The following is a 13024-nucleotide window of genomic DNA, read 5'->3' on the forward strand; positions in this document are numbered from 1 at the left end:
CAGCGGCCGTACCAGTACACTTAAGTAGATCTCGGTTATCTATATAGTAGTTGTGTAAGATTTTGTCAGACGCATTTGACCGTGGTAAAATATCAAATGTACCTACTTACATTTGATAGACTGATTCGGTTGTAAAGACTGCTGCGTAGTTTGCGAGACCTCACACGTAGTAGCGGGTATTGAGATTAGGAACCACGTAAGTCCAAAAGCTGTTTGAGTAACCTTCTCGTATTTCTATGATTAAGAGTGAATTTACTTAAAATAAATGAACAAAGAGTTCTTTCGGTAGAGTAATTAGTACAGCAACTCATCGTACATATTATGTTTTCAAAAAATAATGTGTTATGCCCGTTGGGCATTTTCATAAGATTTTTGTAAATAAATTCCATGTTTAAATTCTCGTGCTCGTTACAAAAATGTTTGGTCTGCAAAACCAAAGTGAAGATAACCAGTATGTTATGCAATAACAAAACGTAATATCCTGCATCGCGTTGGAGTATTATCTGTGAAACATCGATACCCCAATGTAGATGGCAGCACATTTAAGCTGTATTCAGTTTTAGTTACCGCCCGTGTCCGGGCTGATATGCCTGTGTGAAAGTGTTTAATATTCGAAATTCGAACAATAAAAAAACGCGCGTTGTCGACCCGTGCCTCTATAATACAACCATGAATAAAAACATTAAAATACGACAATAGAGGAATAATAAACGTAAAATTTTATTGTCAATAAAAATTGCACACTGTATGGCGTAAGATTGTGAGAGACATAAAGAGACTGAAATGAAATCGCTATGCGTGGTATAAATTAATAATAAATAATTGAATCCTGGCTGAATGTGACGTTTGTCGTGTGCGTGGGGTAGTGGTGGATATTTTATAATAATTATGATTATTTAGAATAGACACCTTTATCATGTAATGAACGTGCGCGGAGTTTTCAATGAAATTGTGATTCTCATTTTTATTATGAGTGAATGAAGTAAGTGAATAACACCTATATAGCCAGCTTATTATAACTAATAGTTTCGTTTTTTATATGATACTTATATTTTTATTTTAATGAATGTAGGTTTATTTAATACCTTTAGATATTATACAATACATGGTATAATTAGAGTTTATTTTTACTTCGCTTTATTAACACGTTATTTTACGTACGAATTAAGATTATTATTTTTGCTACCTAATAGTGACTAGTAAGTACATATAATATAAGTTATAAGGTTTTTGTCTCGACTATGAGTGGCGTTTTTCGTTTCCAAAATAGGTACACGATTAATAATGTTCTTAATGTTTAGGTACTACCTAAACATTAAGGTACGTAGAGTACATGCAGTGTACAAGTATTTTCAACAATAGAAGTCAAAATAATGATAATTAAAATAGGTCTTAAGCTAATATAAAAAATAAACAAAGAAAATATTGGTTTTAATATATCCAAGCTTGATATACATAATGTATTTGTCCGTTTTAGTTTCGGAGTAACGCGAAAATCCACAATGTAAATTACAGTTTATAGTGAGATCTAACTCATAACACACAGGGGTTTCACTTTTGGTCCTTCGACACCACCTCAAGCTTTATTTTGTATTTGACTGCCAATATTATGGATATAGCATTATTCTTTTATTATTGACCACTGATTTTAGTCATAATAAAAAAAAACTCTTCTTGCATCTTCCGTAACTTCAAGTATATCTATGTTCGAAATATTTTTAAATTGGTTACACGGTTATTTAAAATAATTCGTCAAACAGCAACTATTGCGGCTCAGCGATTGTATACATTTTCAATTCATTAGATATTGGCTTATTTTATGATAGAGACAGAAAGTATTTTTGTCATTAAATATTTTTATTGAGGTTTTTAAATCCCCATACGGCTTTTGATGTTTACCTTTTAAGAAACTGTAATATATGTACTTATTTTGTATTTTCTATGTTCTTATTTTGTATTTATTTGTTCTTAGTTTGGAATTTCCACAGAACAACAATTTGAAATTGTATTACTTTACGATCTAACTCTAGGGTAAATAAGTGTCATATAAAATAAATTTAATGACGAGTATAAATAAAAAAAGAAGAGAATATTCCAGATCATAACAAATTTACGTCATGTAATAATTGTTTTTTACCACAACGAGGCTTTTATGGAAAAAAAAAACAGGTACTGTTATCCTTTTAAAACAGAAAACTAAATGTTAAATTATTGTACCCGCCTAATACACAGTAATTTTCAATGCGGTCGATTATTAGAATAATTCATTTGAGAGTAGTTGTACTGGTGTAACAACGTTTTGAAGTCCCAGGACAAATTCACGGAATGATCCCCCCTCGATAGTGCCTAGGTTTTATTCCGTCGACCTTTTTCTAAGTCCCAACATAGGAAAGTCCGTCTTCGGTACTCTTAGACGGACTTTCCAGGGCCAGGGCCCGAACCAAAGACCCCCCCTTTGAGCCGTTGCCCCCTATCTTACTGTTACGCCACTAAGCAGTTGGGCTTTCTACTACGTACGTAAAAGAGTAGCCAGCATTGAAGACTTCATGCTGCGTTTTTCTATGGAGTTGTTGCGTTGAACCACTCCACAGTTATCGTAGGGCCTCCTCCATTAGGATTTGAGTCAGTATCATATTATTATGATAAAAGGAGGCTGATAACGCAGTACAAATGAAAGTGCTGTTTATTTTGTTAAAAAAAAATAATTTCAATAGAGCTTCTATACTATTACTATGTTAAGACGCAAAATCTAACTCAAAAAAAAATACAATAAGCCCTGCTTCCAGTCTTCCATATTCCACAATCTTACCCCAACTAACTTTTATTTTTGTATAAAATTTGGACAGTTTCCTCCAAAGAAATAATTACTTTCCCGGAAAGCAATGTAAATTTGCCCTAAGTTCTAGATAAACAGATCAAAATTTTACTTTAACATTACTGATTATTTTTTCCATAATATTATTAAAGCGGATGGAGATATGTTTATAATTTCGTCTTAACAGCACTAATTTGATTCAAAAGGTTCTTAGCATGTACTGCTCTACCATGAAATCGACTAACGCGACTTTTCAAGAGACGGTCTCAATCTTAATATTTGATCTGAACTCGGGAGTGAACTAGAAAAAACTCATTTGTAAGCATGACAATAAATTTTGTTCCGATTTGTCCATTTTCGAGATGGATTGAAGAACTATTAGAATCTTCTACTTAAAACGGCGGTAATTCTTCTTGCCTTCACCAAAGAGGATTATAAGAACTTTGAAAAAGTTGTATACAAGATGGATTAACTACAAGAAATACTGACATGATATATCTTCTATGGAAGATGTCATTTAGTGGCGGATGCTGATTCAAAGCGACGACACGGGACGCGTACTACCTCGGCTACTGTATTGATCGTCCGGAGGCGGGAATGTCCAAGGAGAGCTCAAATTTGACTGACTATGGATCGTGAAACTAGTACCAAAATGTATTTGTTACGAAGGTACATGCTACCAGCCTCATATAGAAGGCAGGGTAATTTTCTACTGTCTCTACTTAACTAAATTATGCTTTCGACCTGCCTACCAGATATTGAACTACAGAATAGAAGGGTTGAAGATACCATTCGATGAGTTCATTTCACTCTTTAGTGTAATAATCAATTTAGCCTCTACACGGAAATTCACCGTATGTCAATTTAAGGTAATTTCTGCATAAAAGCGTTTTATAAATGGATTATAGATTTTATAATAAGTGGCAGAGACAGGCTGTAAAGGAGACTGCTTTGTGTACTACAGCACGGATGGGCTGTATCAAGGTGTTACTGAATCTCGAAGAAATCGAAGTCATGTAACAGTCTAACTGTTAAGATGATACCAATGTTTAAAAAAATTAGGTATGCCATATCTAGACAAATCAAAGGAAAAAATGTTCCGTACGCACACATACACATTATGGATACTGATATGTCATGTGGAAGCTCAGTGTGAAAGAGTTTATTATGTATTGAAAGCAGTACGAAAAAAAATACTAATATTTGACATTTAGGTCTGCGTAGTGAATGCAATCGTCCCAATTAGGACAATATCGAGTCTTCAGGTTGTGCGTTTTAATGGCATACCTACCTCTATCATTAGATAATACAGTTGAGAGATTATTGCGAAAAACGACATTATATCCCACTTACACCATATTTTCTTGGTTTTATTGTCAAGTTCTTCGAAATGTAGATGCCATCGCCTAGGAGAATGCCGACTAGAAACAGTTGTAGATGATGATAATAAATAATCAGTTTGTTTTCATAATGATTCCAACACTACTTCTGGCCGTGCACAGGGATTTGGTATCTAAAAACGTAGCTAATATATAATTCAAGATATACATAGACATATAAAATATATAAATGTGAAAATAAGAAAAATAACAGCTGTTGGTGACACCTTCTTAGTACTTTCACATTCGTCAGCGTTGGCAAAAACCTTCGTATTGTCAAGTGTCCGAGAACACTTTGAGATGGAGTGGTTTTAAGAAACACGGAGGTTCCAGCTAAAGCCCGTGCTAGTTACAAAATTAGATTGTCCACGGCAGAGTTCTTACATTTCTCCGTCTTTTTTTTTAATATTATAAAGGAAAGTTATATGTGTATAAGGAAGATACCGACATAAAAATAGCTCTACAGTGCAATAGTTTTGTCCATATTTTAAACAATGTTACTCGTATGAAAAATAAATTTGTATGTCAAAAGCATATTTAAAAACAGGCATCGAAATTCTCGAGTGAGCCGGTAAAAAGTTCAAGAGTGTTACATTTGCCGACTCTGGGACTTCAAGTGAAATATTTAATGCAATTTGGCCGGCACGACGTGTGAAACTGCGTGTTTGGGCCAGGGAACAGTAGGTGTGATTACATGGAGTTGGGCAGTAGGAACGGTGAAACCTTTTAAATTTATAATATTTCTCGGCCAATTGTTTACGTAAATATTTTAATTCATACATCTCAATCTGATTTCATGTAGGTAGGTTCCTACATAAGGGTTTTCTAAGTAATGATTTGCTCCTGAACGAAGGTGTTTTTTAATTATTATATTCATTGTTAAAAGATACAACAAAATATATGGAATTGTAAATGGAGTTGCTTTTCTATATTAGCTCTTGCACGCGTCCCGGCGGCATGAAAGTTTTTACCTAGAATACATTCCCAACTAGGCATATTTGTGATATAAAAAGTAGCCTATTTGTTAATCCGGATCTTGGTCTAGATATGTGTGCCATATTTCATACAGATTCATTCACCGATTTATGCGTTAACTTCTAACAAACATCTCAATATCTTCATAAACTTTCACAACTTTATTCTATATATAATGCTACAGTTTTATTGTTTGAAGGTGCTTATTTTTGGAACTAATTTATGACCCAATTCATACTGCACCTTCTCCTACAATTTATTCACTAAAAGGAAGCTATTTTATTCCTTTTTAGGCCCCTCTTGTCATCTATGCTCCCATTGGATTTTAATATTTAATACAATACGTTATTAAATATTAGTAGAGTCATGGCCGATAAATAACCATCGCAACTTGCTCTTTACCTTATTCTGATATTTAAAAAAATCTTCGTTGAACAAAAGACTCACCTTCTGATATGAAATTCCAAAAAATTATAAATATAGAGATTGGTAGAGAAAGATACTATTATTGTGTTCGAATTCACATCGGTCCAAAGGTTTACGGATAACGTACTGCTAACAGATATATAACCGTGCTTATTCATCTACAAATGAATATCACGTCATTTGCAGTGGAATTAAAAGTTCATAAAATTCGTCATTATTGTAAAACGTATGTTAGTGAGAAATGTTGGCGGCCCTCCAACGCTTTAACTTTGCATGCAACAGACATGCGTAAAAACGGTTGTTGACCTGACTGATAGGCAATTTAAAAACAGCGGCCAAATCTATTGTTGACGTGGACCGGCGATAACGTTGTTTTTTTATTTATTTTTTATTAACTTTTTATAATTGAACTGTTCGTCGAGTGATGCGTTGATCTTTGTTAATAAAGATCCGTTTCCGTATACAAGCATAGAATAAGAACGTGACCCATATTACCACAGCTCAGTGACTGAGTTAGGTTTGCATCCGACTTAGGCAGAGTCATCCATTCACTAGTCTGCACTTTGTAAATACCTATATATAGGATCACCTATATTGGGCGCCTTGATCTTATACCAAGCAATAAGTAATTTTGACACGGTGCGTTATTTGTAAAGTTCAGGCTCTGGTTAGAGGATTGGCCCTACTTCAGATCTAAAGATTTAACTGTAAAAGCGACATCAACTTGTAACTAGGAATGTTTTTTTAGGTACAAGAAATGTTATTGGTGGAATAGCAATTTCATTTTCTCATGCCGTTGTTTTAGCGTAAACGTTTACGCAAAATAATTTAAATTGGATTTTATATAATTGGCAAAGATATTTAAATCTTGATATGTGCTGTAATACTGTATGTGGACATACACAACATCCTGAATCAATACGTATACAGCGAACAGGTGTTCCGAGCCGTGCATTAAAAATGAATACGAGATCGTCCGCGTGTTGTGTCCAATTTAAAGCCTATCGATTATAAAATCGTACTCGTGTCATTATATACTTAGTGTTCATCGATCGAAGCAGTCATTTTTTATAGAAAGATCATTTTTCATTAAAGTTAATTTTACAATAACAAATTCGATAATATTATTTGTTATTGTAAAATTATAATTTGAGAACACGCTTAGTGTACTAGACTATTATCGATATTTTAAAAAGTATTATGGACCCCGACCTGAAGACTGAATCCAGGTCCTGTATAGCACGTGTGGAATATTTGTAGACTTAAATGTAATATACCGGAGGAAACGGTTTATGCCATCCGGCCAACGTGGATAATAATTGTGAGGAAACCTAAATAAAATGTACTAATCTATTGGTATATGAAAGAAATAACGTTGATATAATATTTAATTTTAAAGAGCCTAAACAGTAGCTACTTATATAACTTAGTAACTATTTATATTAAAAAAATATACGGTCTATCACAGATTTGTAGATAATAATGCTTCAATATGCAGTGCACAAAGCCCTACAGTCTACACGTTGAGAACAGTCATTTGGATTCTCCTTTCTTTGTTTTTATTGAACTCGTAATGTCGTCCATCTTGAAAATCCTTTTTATCTTCGGTCATCAATCGTGTGCCATTCACTGCAATCTGTAAGGGTTCGAGTATAAGTAGGTAAACAAAGTTTATAACACTACTATAGTTACTTTAAATCGAGTGCTTAAATTGCCTTCAAATCGTATTATTTATTGGTTTATTATTTACGCTCGATTGAATTTCTTTGTTAATAGGATAGACTAAGACAGAAAAATGTTTAGTTTGAAGATATTTACTTAATAAAGTCCGAAAGATATCTAGTCTGAACATATTTACTTACAAATTATAATTTAACATATATTGTATTAAAAAAATAATCTGATCACTTTTGTCTTAAGATATATTTTTTGACAATGTAGACTATAAATTCCTTTTGTAATGCGCAAATACGTTGTAACAGCGATGTTACCATTGTTCCGCCTTTATAAATAGCTTTAAAGCGCTCGTTAAACGCGCTTGTGAATAGGGTTGTCATCCAAAAGAAATTAATTAGGGTTATCCATCATCCCCCTCAGAGATAAAAGATGAATTTTCAACTAGCAAACTTCGTACATTTGTGACGTTACAAATTGATTTTAAAAAGTAAGAAAAATGTCGTCAACTCGCAAGTTACATTACTTACCATAACCCTTTTTGGGTATTGCAACCACAAACATTTCCACATTAACGATACTGATTCTATTCTGGAAGTTGACATTTTATCTGAAAACGAATGAAGATATTATGTAATAATGAAATTGAAAGAACAATTCCGTGGGCGAGAAGAGCAAGTAAAATAAAACGTGTAAGATAACTGAATAAAGTCCCGGCCGTGGTTATTTCCAATGAAATCGCACAAACAGTCAGCCCTATTTACAAGCTAAGCGCGGTAACGGCAGTTTTATAGCACATAACAGCGCCGCCGAGAAAACGAATATTATCGAAGGGATATATTGCGACTAGCGAGTAGTGACCATTATCTTTTTTATTTATATTTTATAGAATTTCCAATTAACCATTTTAATGGCTGCGTGCTTAATAATCTATATTAATAAAAAAACAGTTGCCACACGTACAATATGTTAGAGTACTTTATAACAGTTTGACGGGCGTGACTGATTTCTTTCTTGTGGTGTTTCTCAATATAAGGATAATTGTATCAAGGAATAACTTACAAAAATCAACGGGAAAAGACGGCAATTGTTGGCACTTAAGGATATATTTTTGTATTAAAAATATTGTTTCCTACACGCTTATCTCCGAAATCACCTAATCGATTTCAATGAAAATGTTTGTGAGTGTTTAGTTAGTTCCAGCTTAAATTATAGGATAATGTTGGATCCTGATTGGATAATAATTGGTGGTGCAGTTGTGGAGACTTAAAAGATGAAAGCTGGTTTACATAAAATACGGTCTTTAGCTGGATAACGTCTGCGGGGCGACTACTTTTACATGAATATAGATTTTATATAATCATACACAAAGCATTCCATAACGGTATTACACCTACTTACATATGGTTTACGCAACGTAGTCTAAAAAGGAAGATAATGGAGCTTTATATTAAGTTATAGAATAATTCTTCAGAGAGTAATAAAAGGATCGACAGAAGTTTTTTCTTATACTGGCAAGGCAAAGTGATCCCACAGTGCAGTGGCACCTGATGGTAATTGGAGAGGGCTCCAATAAAATGACGATTGACGAGAGATGATTACCCCTCGGCAGTCAGCACAATTTATGCCAGATTGTTGGAACCTGATAAGCGCAACGTACTTATTGTGCGCGCTTTCAGTGCGGATTTAAAAAATATCCTACCACCAGCAATCTGTATCTATATAGGTATACTCTAAACATATTTATAATAATAAGAGAGACGACTGTACAATGTGATCCTATAAACTATAATCCATTAGTTGTAGATAGCTCGGCGCTTCCACGACACACGTTGTCGTCACATCGTGATTTATTGGTTTAAAATATGCGAAATATTGTACGGTCGAAGATTGTGTTCCTTGAACAAGAAATTTTTATTTTAAAAATGTGTTTTCAAACATTTTAAAATTGACTCTTTCCGCTGCCAGTTTCATTTTCCAAAGCATACTACATTTACTGAATAATACATGAATACTCTTTCAACGGCAGCAAGAATAAAAGGTATTTACATCGTTATTAACAATGTCTACCAGCCAGGAACATGATAGAAAAATCCACAAAGAGGTACTTGACGTGGACTTCAACTTCAGAACCTCACCATCCATTGTAGAATACCGAATGCACGTACATACATGCATGGGGGGCCATTATGCCGTGGCCCGAGGCACATAGTGGAACGTGTATATCTCTTGCGTGCAAAATTCACACAGAGGCTTATAAGGGGCCGCGAAAACCTCCGCCCATCCTAAGATGGTAAGTTATCCTTCCCTCACACTTACTACCATCTATCCCTTCCCACTTTCCTCTAGGGCCCTACAGTCACTAAGCTGGGGCGAAACAGCATACCGTTCGCGGGTTTCCCTCTGTGTGGTGTGGTGATCGCTTCCTCCTTCTTACGAGAATTAGGTCTAAACAAATACAATGTATTCGTTAAATTGTTTATATTTTTCATGCATAGGTACATCCTTGAAGGAGTGCACATTTTAACAGGGCAATTGAAGGGCAATGTTTCACCACAGGTATCTCTTAACTACATCATGCAAATAATGTATAATACGTATCAAATCGAGTGTGACATGTAGTGATGATTATGAATGAATGAATTTCTCCTAGCCAAATTTCGGCCAAAGCGGCCAATCACAACGGAGATCAGCCAAGTACGCAGAAGATATTATAATGCACAAGTGTGTGCGCAATACACAGGTGCACTCTCATAGTCCGGTAAGACGGCAATCCGACATGGCCGGAGAGGGATCAGGCGCAGGACCAACGGCTTTACGTGCTTTCTGAGGCATGGGGGTATCATTCCGCCAACTTTCTAACTCCGAACTGCGACTGAGTAATATTTTTAAGACGAAAAAACCCAGTCTCAATTATTTTGGCCTAACCCGATATTCGAACCCAGGACCTCACCGCAGTAGTCGTACGCTGACCGTGTACAATTACAACTACGCCACTGAGACAGTCAAGTCAGTGATGATTATAGAACAGTTAAGACGCGTAGAAGCGTCGTGTAGTTCGGCGTCGGCCTCGTTTCGATTGCACGAGTAATCATTATAAATAAAACGTTTTAAAATAAAATAATACTTTAAATAGCACCTCGGATTAGTACGCTTACACTGGCTTTCTAGTGTACGATTAATCAAATGGAATATATACTCTATTCACTTTATCCTTTTCTTTTACATGTATATTTCTGTTTTTCCCGAAGGAGCAGGCGGAAGCACAACTATCAGTGTATCCTCGTTTCTCTGAGCTTATTTCTATTCTACGATGTAGGTAATAGAGGACGAACTTACGACCATGTCTGGTACATAAGTACGAACTATAGGGCTTCACGTTTAAATTTTAAATCAGTTATCTCCAAGACAATGTGGTTTTCTAGGGGGTTTCTTACCCGTCTGCGAAATAAATAAATAAATAAATAAAATAAAATACTTTATTTATCACGTAGGCGAACAAAGTTGCACTTATGATACGTCTAAACAAAGAATAAGAATAATTATTATTTCTATACAACTATTAAAATTACTTATATAACTATGGAGATTTTAAATTAGGGATAAAGTTTATACAAAAGACAAGGTACAAACCGAAGTAACCAGCTCGGACTGGCAAGTAGGGGGAAATAGAAGGGTAACGCGTCGCGATCCTCACCGGCGAGGACATGAGCCCTAACCTAGCTAACCTTCCAGCCTTTCACTAGCTACCTAAGTGATGACTACCCGAGAAGAAAGGCAGAAAGAAACTCCGGGCTTTCTTTTTTGTCATCAATTGAAAAAAGCACTCTAGCCGACTCCTTTGACTTTTGTAGCCCTTCTGTGACTTGGGGGTTTTGCTTCCAGAGGGATTCAATTATGTCCTCGCCTTGTTGAAGGCGAGAACGTTCCGAACCTCTACCATTGGCAAACGCGGCGGCGCATCTGCTACAGCGAGGTCCACACTCCTTAACCTTGCGGCCACTCTGTCCGCTACGTCCCCATCCACCAATCCCAAGATGACCTTCCCGTTCCGGACCTTATAGCAGCGATCCATCCGGATGCACTCTTTCCGCGGGTCTACAGCGCCTTGCATCTTCATTATTTCATTATCATATCTATCATTCATTATCCGGAGTCGCCCTGGGGTCCTTGAACGAAAACACATATTTTATATTTTAACGTCTATAATTAAGTAATATTACATTACTATTTAGGTATTTCGCTATTATTCTTATGAAATTTATAGTTACTTTAACAGTTTATTTTTTTATGTAACACTACCTTCCTAAACTCTATATCCTCTAAATGAAAATCGCTATGTGAATGAATAAAGCTATTGCTTTTCAAAAACACGTCGCTCAATTTTGCTATCGATATATGTATAAACACAAGGGAACTATACACTACTCTGTACCTTTCAAGAGCGTTTCATATTCTTACTCATACATATTCTCTTTGAGCCAGTTAAAGGTAAGTGCAAGTTGAGCGTGCGGACGCTACTTCAAACATAGCTCTACTGTACGAAACTTACTCGTTGAGGTATCGGTGAGCCGGTCGGCTTTTACATTAGCCAACGTAAAATGGTACCTATTGTAAATGTTTAGGCCCGATTTGGGAAACAGAATGACAACGTAGCCACTTACTAAATTATTAACTGAGGTATCTAAAGTGTGTTCAGGAGTTTTGAATTAGAAATAGAACGATATGATCTTAATCCTCAATCATTTTGAATATTTATATAACTATCGAAACATTTTGTATTATAATAGATGAAATAGAACAATGGCTGTCTGCGTAAGAGGGATAGAATAATTAACAGGTCCATTATAGGAATTATTTGAAAACTCAAATTATTATGTAGGTGTAATAATAATTATATTTAAGTTGGAGATTATACTTTAATCTATATCTTTTACTTCTCGAATCGAAATAGCATGTCTATAAATGCTTTCGTGATTGATGGCTGACAAGAAACAGACGCTCTTGAGATATCGCCACTTGAATCCGCGCGATTACGTGCTGTAGGCATGTGAGGAATTATCTAATTTGTTAAACGGCGCAATAGAGATTCATTCATTCCATAAAATCATAAAAATGTTTGATAAAACTACATAGCTAGTTTTGTGTAGAATGATTCGGCCGGCATGACATTAGGCACCAGCAAACTGACATGAATGGGACCATTGTTACGTTTTGTGCTGCTAGGAGATTTCCGGACTTTCAGGTTGTTTTCGCAGAGACGGCCAGTTTTCATAATAATTGCGTACTTAAAAAAAAAATAACATTAAAAAAATATATCCTTTTTAAATAGCAAGGAATCATAATATCAAACGAAAAGTTTTTTGTATCTACGAATGTCGCCGTCATGAGTAAACAAAGTGAGACACAAAGTATCCATGCATGAAGATAAGGTTAATATTTATGAGAGCATAAATATTTGTTATTGTTGCCGAGAGAGCGGGCATTCCATGTATTACATGATATTGCAATATACGGTAACTTAAACTTGTAATAAAATTATAACGAACTCTTGGCCAAAATTAAATGTTCGTTATTAAAATTCCGCCACTTATATTTTTGCTATTACAATAATGTAGGAATTATGTATCTTTGTCAATAATTCATTCAGGTATACTGGTGGTAGGTCTCTCATATGTGAGAGTCCGCCTGAGTAGGTACCACCGCAATGTCAAGCAGAGAGCGCAGTGGAATATCAAACAATACTTTGTAATTC

The 13024-nt window shown here is 35.2% G+C and overlaps 1 protein-coding gene across 2 annotated transcripts in view; it reads left to right on the forward strand.

Moving 5' to 3' along the window:
• The first annotated feature begins 476 nt into the window (after nucleotides 1-476).
• Nucleotides 477-13024, forward strand: part of LOC115451549 (Kv channel-interacting protein 1) — a 48495-nt gene continuing 35947 nt past the window's right edge. For both annotated transcript variants that reach the window (XM_030179898.2, XM_030179897.2), the window contains exon 1: nucleotides 477-982. The gene's annotated coding sequence lies outside the window, so the exon portion shown is untranslated. The remainder of the gene's footprint in view (nucleotides 983-13024) is intronic.

The sequence above is a fragment of the Manduca sexta genome, chromosome 26 (assembly GCF_014839805.1).
Source record: "Manduca sexta isolate Smith_Timp_Sample1 chromosome 26, JHU_Msex_v1.0, whole genome shotgun sequence".
Classification (NCBI taxonomy): domain Eukaryota; kingdom Metazoa; phylum Arthropoda; class Insecta; order Lepidoptera; family Sphingidae; genus Manduca; species Manduca sexta.